Genomic DNA, 17,279 nt, shown 5'->3' with positions numbered 1-17,279 from the left:
AAGCATTCTGTGTGGCTTTCAGTAGTAACCAGAGCCCTTCAGCTTTCAGTGCGCACCACCCTCTCCCCCCACAAGAGGCTTCTGTGTGCATTATGGTTTTCAGAACTTGTGTATGAATTTTTCTGAATTTTTCTTAATTTTTATGCCCCGTGGAAAATGCCGTACTCATGCATGGGGAGGCTTTGTAGGTACCGAGACCAACGTCTGGAGTGTTTCGGCTCCCCTGACCATACCACAACAGCATCACAGAGAGATGCTTACAGGCACAGCACAAATCAGCCTAGTCAAAACATACAGCTCTTCCCACTGTGCCCCCTGTTCTGGGATTTGCATATCCTCACTCCTCCACCATATAATGTGTGCCCACCTGCAAAAGGTGTCTTAAGGCTCCGTTGCTTGCTAACAACCACAACCTCTAAAAGACAGATGAACCAGAAAACAGTAAGGAGGTTTTACATGCATAGAAAGAATTAGCCCCAGCACACAGTGCTGGAAGCAGCAGCTCAGCCTCCCCGCTAAAGCAAGGCTCGGCAAAGGCAGCGTGCCTAGTACACCATCTCTCTTCCAAACGCTAGCCCGACTCTTCAGCCAAGACTGGAAAGGACAGGATGGTCCATATCTTCAGTACCCTAGCACTTGACTCAATAACTGAAACTTTCTAGTTAATCTAGTGGAAAGAGTTTTGAAACAACTTGAAGGAAGCAACATGAATATGCAGCAAATATAGTCGAAACCTGCTGTCTATTGAAATGGCTCATTAATACTGCACAGACAAAGCAAATGACAGATGCTCACTGCAGAGTTACCAGTGAACATATCTGTGCTCGGATTATCGAAGCAGTGCAGAATATTTCACCCCATATGGTTTGCCTGAAGAGGCTGTTTCAGATAATGGTTCTCATGTTGTTTCCATGGAATTTCAATATTCCCCAGAAGACACTCACTGGAGCACTCCAGAGCAACCTTGTGTCATTTGGTGCTGCGTGAACTAGCAGAAACGGGTACTTACAATTAAAAGTGGATTACAGAAAAATAATAATGAAGTTCAAATTTGAAAAAAAAGGAGCATGAAATGTTTTCATTGGAATCAGGTCAGTAAACCTAACTTTCAACATGATTTTTTTAATGGGAAGTGTCACTCAGAAAATAATTTTATGTACATGGATAAAATTAATCAAAATCTCTGGAAGAAAAGTAGCGCAAGATTAAGTATCCACAAAATATGCCTAGGCACCAGAGATCTATTGGCAGGAAGGACGGAATGAAAGAACTGGGACTCATGCTCCATCTGCTAATAATGAAAATGAAGAGATACAATGGTGTGAGCACAAGAGAAAGGTTCACTAAGGAAAAGCCCTTCAGACTGAAAGTGCTGTAACTGTAGTTATGAGAAAAGAAAGCCACTGGGCTTTAAGGTACAAAGAACATAAAAACCATCCTACTCAGACAAATGAAAGGGCCATGGACTCTACCTGCTCACATCTTGTGACCTGTAGTAGGTGCTACAGAAAACCCTTACAGCATAGGATAAATACATATTCTTTTGCTGGATAATTTTCTGGATTGTCAGTTAATGTCAGTCTGTGGTCACCAAAATTTACAGTTCAAAGCAAGCACAAGAGGACACAGCACTACGGCCGGGCTTTCTTAGCCCATGTAGAAGTAGCTGCATGCATGTATCTCTACATACACATATTCTGCATGTTCACCTGCCCATATACTCCATCCAGGGACAGCACAGTGGTGTGAGGAGCTGGCATGAACAAAAGATACCCGCTTTGATAAAGGAATGAGGATCTTTGACATATGGTGATGAAGCACAAGGTATCTGAGAGTCTAGGGAGCATGAATGGCTTTTGAAAGAGAGGGCAGATTTGCCACCTGAACCTCATACCATAAACTGTAAGCCCTCTTCTACTGCTTGCCTTACTTCCAGCCCTGCTGATGATGTATCAGGATGCCTGTCCAGATGGAGACAGCACAGGTAGCCCTGCATCGACTGAGCTCTTCCCCAGATACTGCTGCTGAAGCAGACAGCATTCTGGTATCCTCATCCTCTCCTGTGGCCTAGTATCTACAGATAATGAGGTTACTGATAACAGTATGATGTTGTCATCCTTTATAAAGACTTTAAGTAGACTGAATGCACACATTATGCTCGTGGTTTCATGTATTTGCTGCCAGACCTGCACAGGAGACACTCTGTAGTGCTGGGCTCCATTCCACATTCTTAATGGGCAACACACCTGAGTGAGCACCTATCTTTCCACCTCTATCCTGCAGACTTTCCCTGGCCTCACCTGTGCCTGTCCAGCTATTTTTGCCTCCCTTCCCACCTTACAGCTGTTTACCTTCTAAGTCCTCCCACCTGCCTTGCTTCTGAGGTCTGATGGCACGTACCAGCTCCTCTGCTGTGCACTGCAGTAAAATCTTGCTCATGCCTGAAGCTGGGAGTGGTGCCTGTTGTTGGACAAGGTCTCAGTGGAATACACAGCTGAACACTGGCAAGTCTCCGCTGAACAGACACAGACTGACATGGTGAGAGACTCCGGCAGGACATGTCAGATTTCAAAGGAAAAGAAAAAATGCACATCTTTCAGCGGGGTTATTCCTTTCCTAAATTTCAAGCCCTTAATTCTAATACTAAGACTCTAGCTTGTCAAAAATGGACTATACGGCACTGCTATTGGGGGTTTTATTTATATATATCTATTCAACATTAAACATATATTACAAAGGTATATGTACATATTTAAAACATTGGGAAAACGGTACCTTTTTCCTAATTCTTTTACCGTTTTACCTGACACTTTCAAAAATGTGAAAAATATCAGACTGAGACACTCAACATGAAATCTTAAAACAATTGACTCGTGTGGTTAAATTTTGGTACTGATATCAGCAAAGAAAAACAAAGGCAGAAATGTCAAACATTAGTACTACATGTAACTGGTTGTAAATCAATAGCCAGGAAAACTCCTGACCTACATGAACAGAAGCACGAAACAAAGAAACCTCAGAATAAAATCCATGGCTGACAGAGCTTAACACAAGAAAGTTGTGTTTGCAAAAGAAATCCTAGCAACAGTACGGGGTCACTGCTCAGTGCAGACAGAAGAATTGTGAAGGATTATGCAGAAAATGCAGAAGTGTTCAAACAGACTTTTATTCGGTATTTGGAAAGAAGGATGATTTGCTTTCATTGCTTGAGGATGATAAAATACTTTCCAGTCTATTAGTAACTGAGAGAGATGTTAGAATCTATCAGCAATGAACATTTTTAAATCAGCAGGCTCAGAAGCTCCAGCATAGTTGGCAGAGAAGCTCTCGGGTCCACTAACATTGAATGTTAATAGCAGCAGATCTGTAAATGCCCAACTTATAAAAATCTATTAAATGAGAAGGGAAGCAAAGGGAATCAATGAACCATCAGAGGAAAGAGCAACTCCGGGTCAAAGCAAGGGAGGGTTTTTTTCCATCCTGTCTATAATTAGGATGGTCAAGGGTAACAGGGAGTCCAGTTCTCCTAACAAACTGCAGCCACCACCTTTCCCAGGCTCATTTAACCTGACAGCTCTGAGGTACAAAGTTGTCACTCGGCAGTCCCTCAGACCAAAATTTTGGTAAGAAAACTTTGACTTCTGGGTTAGCTTGAAACCTTCTGCTGGAGTTAAGAAAGTCAAGCAAAAAAGGATAGAGATGGGCTCGAGTTCTGCTCCCTGTTACTGCCCACATGCAAGGTCAGATCATTTTCTAACAAGGACGTAGTTTTTTGTGAAACTTTTCCTTAGGTATGTACTTTTCCCAGTGACTGTGCATGAGAAGTGGCTGGCTTGTGGCCATGAATGTCCCAAATGGGCATGCAGAAGCTCATGGAGCAGTGCTGTGATGTGGCTCTGAGCCAGGAGCCCTACCTCTCCCAAGCCACACAGCCATCCACGCCTTTGCTGGCTTCAAGTGCCAGCGAGAGACCTACTTTAAATAAGTTTGACTCCCTCTTCTTTGTAACAAGTTGCAGTTAGAAGTGAAGTGTATTAAATCACTGTATACTTTGCACCACTGTGTAAGCTATTTCAAACAACTGAATGGGGCTAGAAAGCATTCTCAGGTACCAGAAGCCATTACTGCTTCAGGATAGTACCAAGATACATTACACACACCCTGCTGTGCACAAAACTTTGTCTTTGGAACTTACTGATGTTTTCAATCCCCAAAAAGGTGTTGCATTAAACAAACTAGTTCATAGTGGAAGTTGTAATACACTCTGTTTGATCTCCCATTTAATGTAATGAGGCTTCACTGAAAAAAGAAGAGCAAAAAAAAAGATTTATCAAAATCCTATGTGAATTTATTTATGGATCACAAAAAATGTTTCTAGAATATCCAAGACATGGTCGAGGGATAAAGTTAGATGAAGTTAGGATTTATCTCGATTACCTAACCTGGCATTAAAATCCTTTCCACTGATCAGCAAACAGAGGGATAAAAAGATTTCAGAGACATTATGTAGGTCTGGAATAATTCCCAGTACGAGTTCCTATAAGAAGAGGAATTGTGGGAGGAATACAAATATTAATCAGAAGAAAAGGTTCTAAATTGGGAAACTGCTCTGGCAATGAGACAAAAGTCTAAGTCATTAGTGTAGCAACCTCTAATCCCTATCAGAGCAGCCAGTCTCATGACAGAGATGGACATGAAATGGCTTTCTCCATAAATATTTCAGTTTTGATTAATTCTAACATTCTATGTCTGGATGTAACAAATATGTTGTGAAACATATCATGAAAAGACAGAAGCATTTGGCTGAACAATCCAAAACCGTGCAGAAAACTCATTTTCTAGGAAATGGAGAAACAAAATTTAAAGCTGTTTTCTTCTTAACTCAATGCAGAAAATTCCCTAGTGTCCAAATCTTTAAAATAACTTCTCCAAAAAAAAGCAGGCTACCTAATTAAGTCCAGAACCATGCTACCATTTTGACCCTGATTTCCATTGGCAACTCCCTGACAGGCACCAAAATACCTTATTAAATTTTTCCAGGGACAGCAGTTCTGATTTATAAAAAATAAGTAAATATTTTCTAGGTCAGAGAAAGTAAGAAATGCTGGGAACAGTCCTGTGGTCACAGAATTCAAACAGAGCATCAGGCAGTAAGCTCAAAGTCCTGCTATGGTGACAAGTACTCATGTAAAGCAGATCATCCCTACCCAGAGACTGAAGAACATACATATGCATACCAAAGCTCTGAGATTACGCACAGCACTCTCTTTTTTTGTGTGTAACTACAAATCTTTTCCTTTCAGAGGCTGTGCCAGTATAAGAAGCTCCTGCGACAGCCCCACAGTTGTGACAGGACAGCTGTGTTGGGGCCACATACAAAAGTGGATCAAGGTGGATCCCAGGTAAGAACAGCACTGATTAGGAAAATTATTTTTTAGGCAGTCCCATTCTCTGTCCCAGGTTCCTGGGCAGCCTCATCATGATCAAAAGGAAGTGGGGACAGAAGGGGGTGCAGACTGCTTAAGTGTCATACTGGCACTGGAAGAAATGCACTTGTAATCATGGTCTTTGGTTGAGATGCTTAATAAAGCAGGAATTTCATGTAGGAACAGGAGGCTGCAGTGTTTTTCTACCAGGCTCACAGACATGAGGCTCAGGCCCTTGGGTTGTTCTAGGAGAGGATGATACTTCCTCAATCAGCAGGAGCAACTCCCACCAGAACTTGCACATTCTTACAGTAAGTTTGACTTTGAGGTAATGAATAGTTCCCGACTTCAGAAAGAAAAAAAAAAAAAAAACCAAAGCACTAATGGATTTTACCATGTTGCAGCTCGGCATGCTTTATAATAAAGGATATAAAAGTTGCCATCAAATTTACCCTCATTTAAAGGTTTCCACTTCTGATGTTATTATGGGCTTCTTATGTAATACTGAAGTGTATTTTAAAGACGGCTGCATTAGATTTCAATTTTGCTTTTAAGTAGTGCTACCAATCTAATTAAATCATCATTCCCTGAGTTTGCACCCTGCGGATGAGCAATACTGCTTCCCAGAGTACTCTGAGTCCTTCTGAGGTCTGTGGAGCCAAATTCATGGCTGCCTAAGCAGACAGAAAATACCTGCAAACATTTAAGTGCCAGGTGGAAATACCCTGGGGACAGCTAGTGGAGTAACGCAAAACAGAAACAAGGTCAAAATGAATGATGAAAATATATCCAAACAAAATGGAAAATGAAAACAGGATTGAAAAAGGGAAGTTTGGGACCACTATACCCAACTTTATACTAAACTTGCCTACCGTGGTAGCCACATTCATAATTTGGTTCTCTCCCACATCAAAGACCTGGAGATGTTCTCCAGCCTTACTGTCCACAGCCCTGCATACCTGGTTAGCTACTCCTCAGAGACAATCCATCCAAACTGACTATGGGTCACTGTTGATTGCACTCAGGATCTCATCTGCAGCTTCAGCAATGACTGAAATATTGCTGGTCAGTGAAACCCAGGGAGTTTGGTCAGAGAGAGGTAAGTTGGGTGAATGTGGTTGTTAGCAATTTAAGTCTTTGAAAACCACTAGAGCATTGCTCTAGTAAAGACTAGATTTAGCAAGTGAATTCTAGTACCTACATTTCAAGCCCCAGGCAGAAGTGTAACCAGCTGCAAGCCCTGAGAATATCTGTACTGCTAGTGGGTTCTAGGATTTTCTTCATTCAGGCAGCTCTGAGGTGCTGAAAATCATGACCTACAAACACTGCTTCTTGCTTCCATTTTCTGGAAAACACCTATGCTAACGGCTATTGTTTTATGGCTATAATCAGTCTCCCTCACTTTCTAAAATTTCTGCTCAGGATTTCTCTCCCTGCCTTTCCCTCTTCCTTCCCCCAAAGTCTACGCTGCAGCGTACCACACTTTCTGCTCCCGAGATCTCACCTGTGGTTCTCTCTTTGTGGTGTCCCACTGACTAAGAGAAGCTATCAGTGTGGTGCATGCCAGTTTCTCACCATGGTCTCTGTTCTGGCCTAGAAAGTGCCTTTATTGTCCTACTTAGCTGCCTCTGAGTCCTTCCCATGTACCTCTGCCTGGCTTTTGACAGCTGAATGAGCCTTCGTAATTCTGTTTGGCAGGACACTAACTTCCCATCAGCCTTCCAGAAATTCTTAATTCATTTATACTTTTGACCTACTTAACAGCCTCTGGCAATAAGTTCTACAATTTAGTAATAAGTTATATGAGAATGTGTGACTTCCTGGTTTAGACCTGATGCCTCATAATTTCATGGGGTATCCTTAACTTCTCCTGTTCTTAAAATTAATAGCCACACACTCTTCACTGTTTCCTAGCTAGCTAGGAGATCTCAATATCTCTGTCCCATGCCTGAATATTTTCTCTGTCCTGATATGAAAACCATTCTATCCTCATCCACTTTCTGTGGGTGGAATCCAGATTAAAATGCTTTGATTCAGTGTTTGAGTTTAGATATCTACCTCATAGATTGACACCTACAGGTAGAAATCTAAATTTAGGTGTTTAAATCTCTGAGCTCTGTAACTCCCACCCATCCTTTTTAGTTCTATTATATTCTTTATGAAGACAGGATGAACAGAACTGCACATATTAATCAATACGTGGGTTTGCCAAACATTTATACAGTGACATAATCACATAATTATGTTTTTCTTTTCCTTTTTTCCTTTTCTAAAAATTTCTCATTTAGTTTGAATTTTTTATTGCTGTGGCCACTGCATTAATGCTTCAGAGAGTTATCCTACAGCAACTCTATTTCTAAGTGATAATAATGTAAAGTTCAATCTGTAATTGAATACGTATAATATATAATTGAACATGTATATTCCCAAACGAACTACTTTGCATTTACTAGCATTGACTTCCAAGTGCTATTTCTGACAGAGTCACTCACTGCCATGAGAACCATCTGCCTCTCTTCTCAGGGTCAGATTTCACTATTTGAGCTAATTGCGTGTCATCCACAAACCTTGTCACAGCAACATTCACCCCTCTTTTCAAATCACTTCTAAGATACTGAAAACCACAGGTCCTAAATCAAATAGTTGCATGACTAAGCTGCAGAGTTCCTTTCACTGGAAAAACTGATCTTTTCTCCCACTTTTCGTCCCATTTTGTTTCCATCTTATTTACTTACGAGAGGACATCTTATTATCTCAGCTCAACTACTTTAAGAGTTTTTGCAGAAAGACTTACTGACATTTGTTTGGAAGTCCGTACACACTTTATCAACTAGATCAGCCTTACCTACAAGCTTGTTGACATCTTCAAAGAGTTCAAACAGATTTATGAGACACAGTCTCCTTCTGCAAGAACTGTAATGACTTTTTCCAAATAAATCACATTTATGAAATTGTCTACTAGTTCTCTTCTTTATTATTGTAGTTTTTACCCACTTATTCAGTTTGGAAGTGAGATTTACTGATCGGTGGTTTTCCACATTTGTCCTGGAGTCCTTTTGCTCAAGGCTGAAGACACATTTGCCACTTTCCATCCTTCTTGCAGTGTGGTCAACTTAAATGACACTTTTCATGCTACATTTAGCTTTCTCTTAATCTAGTGTTTGAGGTCTTTCAGAACTCTTGATTGAGTATCATCTTATCTTGGTGCTTTCTTACTGTTCTTTTTATTGATTTGTTCCAAAATGTCCTCTGCTGAAACTTCATTTAGGGACAATTCCTCATACTCTCCACTGCTTCACCACTAATGTACCCCTTTCCAGCCTTCCTCTGTAATTTGTTCCCTATTATTACAGTTTCCTACCCTTCTGCCAAGTTTCTGAGGCATTTATTATGTCAATAACTTCCTTTAAAATCAGACAGTCTAGTTCACCTCTTTTAGGCTTCAGAGTTGCAGCATTTGTATAGATATATTTCTACATTTTTTATTGATCTAGTTGCCCATTTTTCATGTGGCCTGCTTAGCTGGGACTTTTAATTGCTGAGACCATTCTTTGCTATTTCCTTCCTCAATGTTATTCATTTCAATTCCTTCAATTTTTCTAAGTTACAAGAATTTTCTTATTTCTCTTGAAAAGGAGTTGTGATCTTGAACCATGTGCTGTTGCTTATTTGGTGAGTTTCCACAACTGTCAACTATAAAAATACCTCATTGCTTTTGAATGTTAAAACCTAGTTTGCAATCTAGTTTCACATTGATTTATATAGCTTATCTCTCTTGTAAAAACTGCCTCACCAACGACTAAGAATGTGCTTGTCTGATACTGTGACAATTTATAACACTGTGATTCCACTTTCAAAATTTCTTTCCTACTCATTCCTCTGTGGCCGGTACCCACATGATTCACAACACCAGCTCCCTCTAGCACAAAGTGTGGACACAGAAGTCCAGCAAAGGCCTCAACAGCACTGCAAAAAATGAGAATTCCTCCCATGTTTTTAATAATACATTTCATTAACACCTCCCAGTATGAGAAGTTTGTGATTGCTCACTCATGTTTAATATTTTATTTTCTCTAATTCCCACATCTTTTCCTGGCATGCCTCAGGCAGTTATACCTTTTTTTAATATTTTGCTATTTGTTTCCTCTTTCATAAATGTGGCACACAGCACTTGTTTCTTTTTATTTCACACTGTTGATTTCTGGATCACTTTCTCCAGTCTCTCAAGATCATGAGAAGTCTGATCCTGACCTTCAAAGTGCATCTTGGTTTATCCACAAATTTTATGAGGGAGTTCTTTGTTAAATCATAGAGGTCATTAATTAAAAAACTGAACAGAACTGGGCCCAGAACATATGCCAGCAGGACTCTGGTCAAAATAACCTCCCAGTCTGACAGCGCACCATTGCCACCCCCATTACAGTAATATCACGTCCCTTCCAAATGATGAATCTCAAGCTATGAACTGCACAGGGCCTGCCAGGACAACGAATTTGGCTGTGGTCTCCCTCACTCTCTTATGCATCCAGACCAGAGTCAACAGGGAGGGCTGCCCGCTGGATGGGCTATTTTGAGCACACTGCAGGCCAGCTTTGCTGGGAGTCCACTTAGTGCCTCTGATCACGGCAGTATGTGAATCTGCCTGCACATACGCAATAAATCTCATTGCCCCAGAAAGCACTGGCTTTTCTACACTTGCACAATACAGTTATGCATTAGAGGAAGGGCTGCACCATATGGTCTCTCCCTTATACAGAAACAAGGTAAGTGTCTCACCCAGCCAGAAATACTGGGCACACTGATATAGACCATATTTCTTTAGTCTGCTTCTGAAAGAATCATGTGGAACAGTTTCAAAAGCTTTCCTAAAGCAAAATATGTCCCATCTGCTGCCTCCTCTTCATCTACTAGACATTCTTTTCTCAAAGAAGGAAATTAGAGTTAAGGTTGCATGATTAATTCTTAGTAAATCTATGTCTTTTTTTTCCTTTTTATCTTCTATTTGCTTTAAATTGATCATGTAATATTTTTTTAGACTTGTTTCAGGAAATAGCAGTCTCTAATTCCCTGATTTCTCTTTTTTGAAAAAGTAAACTGTGTTTGCCTTTCTATAGTGCTCAGTGATCTTACCTGCCTTCCAAGAGCTTCCAGGGTAGTCACTAATGCTTCAGTAATTGCTTCAGCTACTGTCTTCATTGCCCACACGGCTCTCAGAGCACATACCCAGAGCAGTTTGAGGCCAGAGCTTCTAATCTGGAGAAACAAAGAGAGAACAAATCTAAGGCATAAAAACAGTGTAAAAGGACATGAGGGACTAGGCCAGGCTGCAACCGCTTGCTCTCCTCTCGCCTTCCAGGAGGCTCAGTCCCCTCTCACAATGGATAGTTTAGCACAGCATAGTATTAACATAGCAGGAAGCTGCCTTCCAGCTGAGGAAAAGCAAGCTGACAACTCCAGGAAGGCTATATCTGAAAATACATTTTCAGTTGAGAACTTCTCGTCTACTGTGCTGATAGGAATTTAAATACCAGGAGCATACCAGCAGCCACACATGTGATGACAGATTTGCTGACTTATAGGCAAAATATGAAGGAGTCTTTTATGAGACACCTAGGTGGATGCTAGAAAGTGCTAGGGAGGAGCATGAGGTCCTACTGCATGTCACAAATTTTAAAGGGAAATGCAATTGAAAGATCCTGGAAGGCAAAGTCAGACTGCTGGCTAGAGGATCTAGCCCCAGGGTACTGTTGACAGTTCCTCTGAAATCCTTCCAGTTATACACACAACTCCAATTAGGCAGAGGGGAAGAAGATGCCATCCGGAGGTGATGGTCTCCATCAAAAGTCAAAAGTGAAATCAGACTTTTCACAAGGAAAATATATATGATGTATTTAATTAAGTGGGAGCTAGGGGAAATCTGTCATGAGCTAAGGCAAACAGATTGCTAAGCGTTGGTAAAACAAAAATATTCTGCATATCCAGCTAGTTCAGAGAAAAAGCTTAGTACAGGGATAGAAACAGTTTGTAGGTGAAATTTTATTATATCAAAATGACATTGGACTAAGAAGCCAAGCAAAGGTGCCCCCAGATTAAGAACTATACTTGCAAGTATATAAAAACAATATTATTTTTTTAATTAAAAAAAAAAAAGCTAGATGAAGTAAAACACAGGTAATAAATTCAGGTCTTGACACAGCAGAAAATAGTAAATCCCAGTGACAAAATCAACAGTATACAACAGTATGTGGCCATGAATTATGGAAAATAGAGTATAAAAGTAAAAGAATTTTTTTTCTATCAAAGAAAATGTTTTAAGGAATCTAGTCAGACTAAAATTCTTACTGGAAAAGACTATACACTGAAACTGTCTGACAGTAAGAATGTTAATATATGAGTAGAGTTATCCCATCAGTCACCAGAGAAAGAAGACTGAGTGCTTAGTGTTGAGAGGTGAAATACTAAACACGGGAACCTCTATTATTCATAAATAAATCGATATAATGGAACAAAGGGAAAAAAAAGGTTAGAAAACCAATTTATAGAAACAGAGTATGGCTGCTTTTCAGAACTGTTAGATCCTGAACATCCAAGAAGAGAGGCTGCTCTCTACTTAATATTATGCAAGGTACACGAGAAGTAAGTTCAAGAAGAGGCAGTCAATGAACCAACAGAGAATATGGGCTGCTCTTACAGAACAGAAAACTCTATCTTGGAGTGCAATGGTTATGACTTAGGAGGTCTTAATGGGCTAGGAGCTCACCACAAATGCTCAAGGTAAAAGCGTGATAAAACGAGAGAAGTGATTAGAAATAAGGAATCCGTTCAACCTCTGGGTACAGCATCATTGAAACCACTAGTATATCTAATTCTGATGTTCACATTTAAAGCTGTTGAAAGATTAGATTGGGGGCAGAAAAGAGCCATAAAAAGTATATGAGGAGAGAAGAACATGTAACTGGGAAACTTAAACAGCTCAATTGTGGGGCGATTCGATAAATACTTTCACAAGGGGAAAATATCAACCAACGTTTTTTAATCTAGCAGAGACAGAAGAAAGACTAAGGGCTGAAAAATGAAAGTGATTCAAACCAGAAATGAAACCCACATTTTTTAACAGCAGTGATGATTAAATTTGGGAACAAACTACCACCTGAAGTGATGGATTTTGCAACTCCTGACATCTGGAACATATGTTCCTGTGAAAAGTTCAAGTTTTGATAAACAAGATTTTTTTTCCCCTGAAAAACAATTTTGACAGAAAATTCTTAGCCATTATTTCAGTTTCTTGTCTACTTTAAAAGGATATAAGATGAGCCAGAGAAACAGCTTTGTACATTGAAAGTTGGTCAAAATGATAATTAAAAGTGGAATAATGGAATTCCGAGATAAGGAGTATGATATGGTAGGAGCTAATTATCACAGTGTCTGTAATGAAAATTTTGCATCACTAATATTTCAGAATTATTTGAACATATCTTTATAATAATGATCAAAAGGGAACTGCTTGACATAATCTACTTGAACATTCAAAAGCGTTCTGAGAGCTTTTTCAGGCAGGGCCTATTCCAGAAGAATCCTGCAAGGCCAGATACAGTGGATGCTACAGAAAGACAAAGCACAGACCAACATGCAAAGACTGCTCTAACAGCCAGAACACTCCTAGTATCACAAACAGGTATTTCACTACAAGCTTTGGCTTCTCTGTGGAGGTGCTAAGTGGCATTATTCCAAGTATAATTTTTGTAATTGCAATCAAGGCACCAAGAACTCTTGCATAAGTGCTTTTAATACACTACAGGAATGAAATATGACACAGAAGACGTTGACAACTTGTACAGCATCATTAAACATACCACAACCATTAACAGACGCGCCAAGGAAGGCTAGTACATCCCCAGGTAACTCAAGTGGAGGAGTTGGGCTCCACATTTAATTTATTCTTTTTTTTTTAGTAAAATACTTTAGAAAACTCCAGATTATCCTGAGTCAATAGAACATGAAACGTCATTGAAAAAAACATCCTCTTGGGATTTTTCATTGGACTGAGAATTGTGGCACTTCTCAGTAAATGTCAGGCTTATCAGTGTTGTGAGTAAGCATCAGTTAGCTCTCAAACAAGCTGACTCTGTTCATTTTTCTCAGAACTGTATGTAATATTCTCCTGGCAAGGAACAGCTCTTTTAGTAGACTGCAGCACAAATTTGTAAAAGAAGCTTGCCTCAGCTCTGATGCAAAAACCAATAGAGATCCAGAACAGATTAGATGGCTGTAGAAAGATATGCTTTTTGATTACAAACCCTGGATCATTTGGAGTTAAAGGGATACAAGAAATACAAATTTCTCCTTTTCAGATCATAACAGATGCACTAATTGTAAGAAAAATTTCTTAACACTTGTTTACCTACTTCAAATTACATCAGTAGCTTCAAGTATATTTTTGACCTGTGAATGGTTAATAACATTAATATTTGCAATACATTTTCATCCCTTTATAAAGGTCCTTTCTTTATTTCCAACATGTAGCTTTTCTCTTTATATTGCTAGATGAGACCTAACAGCATCGTGGTGAGATCTTCATTAGCATTCAAATAAAAATTCATTGTTTGCTTGTATAGTGGGGAGATGAGTTCAGCGTTCACTGTTCAGCGTTCACTGTTACCATCAGAAGTGTTTACATTCATATCTATGTTTCATTTTCTTTTGACAGAACATAACAAAGCACAAGAAAAGCTGCACTGGGTCAGATCGAAGGTTCCTCTACTGCATCATCTGGTTTTCAATACAGAGGAGGAAGGAGTTTAAGAACACATACCAGGCATGCAACAGCGCTTTCTTGGAATATCACTCTGTTTTCCAATAATATGTGTCTTGGGACTTTTTGAGTCACAATCCTTGGGTTTACTGTTTAACAGGTTATGCTTTAACTTCTCTCCATTAACTCTGCCTGTTACCCCTAGAGCATAAGTAAACTTTGAGCATCCATAATATCCTATGGCAAGTGATTTTACAGCTCAATTACAAGTTTTGTAAAGAGCCATCAAGCAGATGAAACTGATTTCTAGTTGTTGCTTTGGAAGAGACACTAAAGGGGCTTCCTAGTTCAGAGAGAAGGTGACAAGGGAGATACAAGTGAGACTTGTAAAAACTTAGTCACAGCAACAATTGGTGGACAATGCAGGCAGATGAACCATTGGTCTGACCCATTGGAGCATTTCTTATGTTGTTATGACTAGGTCACCTTAAGTTGCATCTTCAGGACCCTTTCAAGGGCTCTAAAATATTTGTGAAATGTGGTTTCTCACTAGAAAAACTTTTCCTAATATGTTAGGGTTTATCCATTTCATCAATTTCTACTCACTTCTCAGTACAGACTCCAGTGTGACAGTCTGCAGTTCTCCACTCTGCTCCTGGGGACCTTCTCAGAGATTGTTGTCACATTTACCATCTTCCATCCCTCCTGCAGGGAGAGTGATTTAAGTGACAGGTTACACACTGTAGTAGCTCTATAATTGCATATTTGTTTTCCTCCAGAGCTCTTGAGTGATTACCATATGGTCTTGGCAATCTCTGACTCTTCATCTTATCAATTAGTCCTAAAATGCATTTTATTGTCATTTATTTTGAGACAGTTCCTTACACTTGTCCCCATAAGTTTGGCTCTCATGGGAGAACAACCTACCTCAACCATAATAAGCACCAACACAAATCTTCAGTTTACTTTTCAAAGCAGTTTTCCTTTCTTACAGTGATCCTTTTACAGACTTGTCATTTGTTGACCAAACTTCTGGAAAAGTACCTGACTCCGGCAGTTCTGAAAATATTTTTACTAGTATTTTTATTATTCCTTTAGTGAGTCAGCACCTTAAAATTTTCCCTTGCCTGCCCTACAGATGCATCTTCACAGTTAATGCTTTTTTCCTTTTTTTTTTTTTAATAGTTTCTTTATTTGCTGAGAAATCCCTGATTTTAAATAGTCTCTACTCTGCTGTTAGAATATTGCCTTTTTGGTTCCTTGCAGAATTATTTCACTGAGTGATATATTGCTCTGAGCTTCAGATAGGGTGTTTCTATCTAGTTTCTCATCTTCTGCATCCTTATAGCAGCTGCTTTTAATTTCCTTTTAAGAAGCTCCCACACTATTGAATAGGTCCCATTTTTAAGTTAGGTATTACTGTGAGGTACTTGTGGGGGGAAATCAAATACTCCTAAGATACTCTGTCATGAATCCCTCTGAAAATAAAGGCAGGTATCCACCAAGGTGTTTTCAAAGAAGGAAGGCTTTGGAGGAAAGAGGACATCTAACACCTCCAGCTGGAAGGGGAAGGATGGGGAAGATTCGGCCATGGCACTGCAGGGAGCAGGGACCTGGATGCTGGGTGAGGCAGGCAGAGGAACCTCTAGCACCAAGTTTCAACAGGGTCTGCGAGAAGGTTGTATCAGGGCCAGGTAAAAGACAGGTAGGGAATATGGGGAAGCAACTCCCAAAGGAGTATGCACATTCAAAAGCAGGAATGCACCTGTGTCAGCAGAATGATGTGAACTCACTCGTTCAGAGAGGGGAGCTAGAAAGATCTTCTGTTATTACAGGCTCTCTGCATTCACACAGGCGGTATGTATGGAGCAGAGCTGTCATACATGGCCTTTCTTCAGCATGCTGGATCTCTCTTCTGCTAGGCAGGCTCTGGGGAGGCTACAGGGAGCCTGGGGTGAAAGCCTGTGTGCACTTCCCTATACCACAGCTCCCACCTCTGCTGTAGTGCTCAGTACCCTTGTGGCTTACAGGAATTAATGATTCATGGATGATGGAAAAGCTGTGTTGCTTTTCTGGGTGGCTGGCATCCAGCTCACCTGGAAGAAACAATCTCACACCAAAAAAAGAGGGGCCAGCTCCCATGAGATGCAGCGTGGGCCATGCACCTCTCTCTGCAAGCTCTCTGGGTGCTGTCACTGGCTGGTGTCACACTTGGACATAACAGCAGTTTGTCAGCCTCAGGGTATTTAGGGTACCTCTTCGGATACTGGCCTGTCCAGGCTGCTTTTTGCTCACAGATGTAGGTGTCCCAGCACAGCAGCTCCCCTGTCCCTCTGGACAGGCTCCCTCCTCATGCAAACAAGGTTTACAAAATGCAATATAAATGGAATATAAAGCAGGCAGCTGGCAGAACCCAGGCAGGCCTGCAGATCCACGACGACTCACAGAAACAAATCTACCAGATGTTTCAGCCTCACAAGGGAGCCACATGCCTGTCCTACTGCAGGAATTGTGTTTTGCCTCCTGTTGTGTTGGCTTCCTGCAAGAACGCTGGAAAATGGTGGTGGTTCGAGTTACTTTCCCTTCCTAAAATTGGTGTTACCATAGGCTTGTGTAGCTAGTGAATATCAAAAAGAAATAAACCAGAGCATGGAGAAATGCTGTTCTCCACTCATCCTCCAGTTTGGCTTATTTACACTGCTGTGCTGCAATCTGAAAAATTCCATCTATAATGAATACTAAATAGTGGGAGTCTTTTTCTCAGCAACGTGTTACTAAACCTGATTGCTGTGAAGTATAATATGCTGGGAGAGAGCGGGGGCTTGGCTGTGTTTCTCTATTTCACGCAGTCACTGAAACTGTCAAGCTTAGGTGCCTGTGTGATCTCCAAACAGCATGTCTCCGTACACCCTTTCCTAGCTACCCATTTATTTTTAAAATGTTCCATTGTTACTGCAGCTCAGTTCTTTCAGCCAATTTTAATGTCATTATTATTTCTGTCTCTTCAAAATTTATCTACTTCTGCAATTTTAATCTTTTTTTTTTCCAAACCAATTCATAGCAATACATTAACAGCTGCCTTGTAGTGGAAGTCAGCTAAA

The 17,279-nt window shown here is 40.3% G+C and overlaps 1 long non-coding RNA gene across 6 annotated transcripts in view; it reads right to left on the bottom strand.

Annotated features, from left to right (window-relative positions):
- The window catches only part of LOC121092946, a 39,020-nt gene that overhangs the window by 15,750 nt on the left and 5,991 nt on the right, over positions 1 to 17,279 (bottom strand). For 3 of the 6 annotated variants that reach the window (XR_005829429.1, XR_005829430.1, XR_005829432.1), the window contains exons 5-6: positions 14,785 to 14,883; positions 10,557 to 10,679 (exon numbers count right to left, since the gene is read on the bottom strand). This is a non-coding gene — a long non-coding RNA (uncharacterized LOC121092946). The other 3 variants (XR_005829431.1, XR_005829428.1, XR_005829433.1) reach the window with 3 other exon arrangements.

The sequence above is a fragment of the Falco naumanni genome, chromosome 8 (genome assembly GCF_017639655.2).
Source record: "Falco naumanni isolate bFalNau1 chromosome 8, bFalNau1.pat, whole genome shotgun sequence".
Taxonomy (NCBI): Eukaryota; Metazoa; Chordata; class Aves; order Falconiformes; family Falconidae; genus Falco; species Falco naumanni.
This window is presented reverse-complemented; position numbering and strand designations above follow the sequence as displayed.